At 45.0% G+C, this 4,169-nt stretch overlaps 1 pseudogene; it reads right to left on the bottom strand.

Annotated features, from left to right (window-relative positions):
* Nucleotides 1-3,505: 3,505 nt before the first annotated feature.
* LOC126417325 (5S ribosomal RNA) lies at nucleotides 3,506-3,623 on the bottom strand (annotated as a pseudogene).
* Nucleotides 3,624-4,169: the final 546 nt, after the last annotated feature.

Below are 4,169 nucleotides of genomic sequence, written 5' to 3'. Positions count from 1 at the left end.
CTGGTTCGCAGGGTTCAGCACTCAGCGCCCATTTAGGGAACAGGAACGGAATGAGCAGCAGCTGCATTCAAACACTTGAAGGCGGATAACCGACAGTGTCCAGGTCACGCAGATCAAGCCTCCAACAGGTCTTCCGAGAGATGGCGGCCTCTGCGCCCCATCAGTGTTGTTTCGGAAGTTGGTAGCCCAGCTGGCAGCAGCAGCGTGCCGGCCGCTGTGCCCGAGCGGTTCTAGGCGCTTCAGTCCGGAAACGCGCTGCTGCTACAATCGAAGGTTCGAATCCTGCCTCTGGCATAGATGTGCGTGATGTCCTTAGGTTAGTTAGGTTTAAGTAGTTCTAAGTCTAAGTGAATGATGACCTCAGATATTAGGTCCCATAGTGCTCAGAGCCATTTGATTTGAGCAGCAGCGTGGCTCCATATACGATCGAAGACACCTAGGTGTGCCAAGGGTTGACCTCTATAGCCTCCCCTCATACAAGATAGCTGCAACTGACACGAGGGCTGAGACTACGGACTGGGCATTCGGCGATCAGCACTCAGGAATCAGACATTTGTTAAGAAGGGTGGAGTATTTATGTTGGCGCTTCCCGTGCTTTCTGTGGCGTTGGGGATGGTTATGACATCATGTGTCCTGGTTTTCTTTGCTGTCAGCTCTCCTAGTGACTTCAGACTTTGGCAACTTCGCGTTTCAGAGTCCGTTTGTTGCTGGCTCAACACCTGAGTACTTACCCAGTCTTTCTTACAAAACTCTACTTTGTCACTAGTGTGGTAGTATCTCTCGGCTTCCATGATATCATTATGCTTCGCTCGCAGACTGGGTGTTTGTTCGTTCCCCCATGTTGCGATTGCCTCTGTGTTTGCAGCAACTCGCTCAGCATTTCCACCTGGCAGTCTACTGGTCACTGACGCAGGCGGTTCGCCTTCCGTGAGCTGCCAAGGTAGAACTTGGACACATTTTTAGTACCCGCTAGGGATACTATCTCTGGGCGTAACATCTACCCCTTCCTTCAGAAAATTCGTTTCGAAATTGTGTTTTCCAAGGACTTGGATGAGCGTGTACAACGGTTGGAGAAGTTATTCAATGAAAACTACAAGACAGCAGAATACAGCCAAATGCTTAAGCACATTGTCTTGTATCAACAGATACAGATCCATACTTCAAAGTACTTGGACTCAATCAGCAAAGAGGAGTGTGAAAATTAGAATGTTTATGAACAGCTTTAACAAAGATACAGGATATACACTTATCAGTGCAAGGAAGTGATCACTTGTTGCAGAGGAACTTCTTGGGACTATGCCGTGTATTATATATCGTGATTGAAACACAGGCTCTGCAGATGAGGTTTAATCGTTGGCGCCATTGTTATCTTGGTCGGAATAAGCAGTCATGGAGGTGTAATAAGGGGAGGTGGTGCTACAGACTTATGCTATACGTTGCTAGTTGCTTTTAGGCTGGCGTCGCCATGATAGGTGCCCTAAAAATACCGAATTACTGTTTACGATTGCTTCGAGTGTTCGTAGTTCCTGTCTGTGCACGTAACAGTTGTTTAAAATAGTAAACGTTGTAGAGCTTTGGGGATTACACAGTGTCAGGAAGGCATTTGCAGTTTTTCCGCCTAGCACATACGTTGGATTCAGCACTTGGCCTCGTTAACGTAACTTTCTTTTCGCTGTACTTTTAGAATAAACAGGACGAGAAGTACGTGATATGAAAAGGCTACTTTAGTAATACTTTTCCTTAACACGGACTTACTGAAGTGATCGGTCTACCTCCTCTTCCCGAAGATTCTGGGAACACATTTTGCTATGTTTTGTCAGTTTCCAATCTTTCCTTCTCACAGAGTTCATCCAGAGAGTTTAAATGATAGGAAATTTAAAGTAAAATGGCAGAATAAAACCACTACAGGAAAAATAAACAGTGCAACCAAAATTCATGTGTGTAAAAGAAAATCCATTTACGAATGAAAAATAGTTCCTTTACACTTGAGACTACAATTGGAACGATTAGTACATCTGTAAATGACGCAAGCTGTTGTTGTTGCTCAAAAAAGTCCCACGAGAAGCTAATGTTGGGGGGCAACTAATGTGGCGGGCAAAGGCTTCAAGTTTGTGACGTCATGACAACTCCTCTTATTTTACCTCGTTGGCACTAGTAGAATAATTACGTTTTTGACAGTCAATTGCTTTCCTGACGACGAAACTGCTGGATATTGTCGGCATCTCAGATTTCTATGGAGAATTAACGCGGCAACTCCACCGAGAACATTTAATATAATAATTTCGTCGCAAAATACTTCGTGATCATTCTTGCCAAGAGGTATCGTTATGTTAAGTTTTGTACTCTAGCTGCTACCTGAGAAAAAACAGTGGTACGACTCTGACTGAACAGTGGGGTACCAGCTGCCTCATTCTACCTTCCTCAGCATATTTAAAAATATTTCCAAAACTTTTGGCACGCGAACAGATTCGCGCTCTTTTTAACGAGCAACTTACATCTGACCACCAGGAGCTTCACTAAATATAACTCGCCCCCTACGGATCCATTGCTGTAAGTCGCTCACACCCATCCATTCCCACTTGCCCTTTCTCACTGACACAGTCAGCCCAACTCATTGTCATTTCTTTGTGTCTCTCTGTCAGTGTCTCTTATCTCACAGCTGTAGCCTTCTTCGTTCTGTCGTACTACTAGTCTTACTGCTACTATCTCATTTAAGCCTTCCCACTGCTGGTGTCCTTGTTGTCAGTATCTTTCTCGTCCTCGTTGTCATTGTCTTTGACCCTATCTCTCATTATCGCTCGCTCTCATCCACTTTCACTTCTCCTTCCCTTTGTTCCTGCTCCACTGTTACTGTCTCCTTCACTCTTTTCCAAGCGCTGTTCTGTCACTGTCAACTATGTTCCACTGCCACTGGGTCGCTCTCTTTCTCTGACACTTCCATTGTCTCTTTCGCACTTTTTATACCACATTGTCCACCATCTTTCAGAGTTTATTGCTTTTCCAGCTCTTCCCCACTGCCATTGTCCCCTCCTTTCTCAGCGTAAAAAGCACGATTATGTTCGCATGGCAACATTTCTGGGAAAATGTTTAAAGGTGCTGAGGAATGTAGAACGAGGCAACTAGTACCACAGTTTTCAGTCAGTCTTTTAAATACGATCATATTCGCTTTTTTTGTGCTCCGATAGGAACATTTTTGCGTTGATTCCATTCTTTCTCCTCTTACAACGGCGCATGTCACTCATAGGAAAAGAACTTTATGGATCATACAATTTTGATAGTTTAGTTATGTGAAACTGAAATAATGCACTCCGTCATCAGGCCACAAGTGGCCCACCGGGACCATCCGACCGCCGTGTCATCCTCAGATGAAGATGCGGATAGGAGGGGCGTGCGGTCAGTACACCGCTCTCCCGGTCGTTGCGATGGTTTTCTGTGACCGGAGCCGCTACTATTCGGTCGAGTAGCTCCTCAGTTGGCATCACGAGGCTGAGTGCACCCCGAAAAATGGCAACAGCGCATGGCGGCCCGGATGGTCGCCCATCGAAGTGCCGGCCACGCCCAACAGCGCTTAACTTCGGTAATCTGACGGGAACCGGTGTATCCACTGCGGCTAGGCCGTTGCCGAAACTGAAATAAAGCAAAAATAATTTTACACCTGAGAATGGTTTTTAGGTGAAACAAAAATTACATGTGCTTCAGTACTACAACATGGAGTTCCTAGAACGTTATGGTGGTAATGAAGACACTTTACAGAATATTTATCCGTGCTACGTCGCTTTATAAAATACTTTTTCTTCTCATACCGGATTTTACGTGTAAAAGTGGGGTAACATTGAACCTCTATATTCAGAAATAAAGATATCGAGAAAACTTTCGAGGTTGTTCTAGATCGGGATTTTAGGAATATACTGTAAAAATTTCAGCCATCTGCTGTGGAGAGCCGTCTCGGGATCCGCGGTTCCGGTTTGCTACCCAAAAATCGTGTTTTTCGGGTTCTCTCGGGAACCGCCTGTGAATTAAATGGTGTCCTCATAAGTTTCTTAAGGCGCACTGTAGACTACATGAAATGCTAAAAAAGCATTTGTTCCGCTTGACTAAACTGGGGGAAGCGTGTAATATTCAAACAGGAACCTGTTGTGTAGGATAGTCACAGTAAAACGATCCTTCTG

The sequence above is a fragment of the Schistocerca serialis genome, chromosome 8 (assembly GCF_023864345.2).
Source record: "Schistocerca serialis cubense isolate TAMUIC-IGC-003099 chromosome 8, iqSchSeri2.2, whole genome shotgun sequence".
Lineage (NCBI taxonomy): Eukaryota > Metazoa > Arthropoda > Insecta > Orthoptera > Acrididae > Schistocerca > Schistocerca serialis.
Note: the sequence above shows the minus strand (reverse complement) of the source record. Positions and strands in the feature narration are given on the sequence as shown.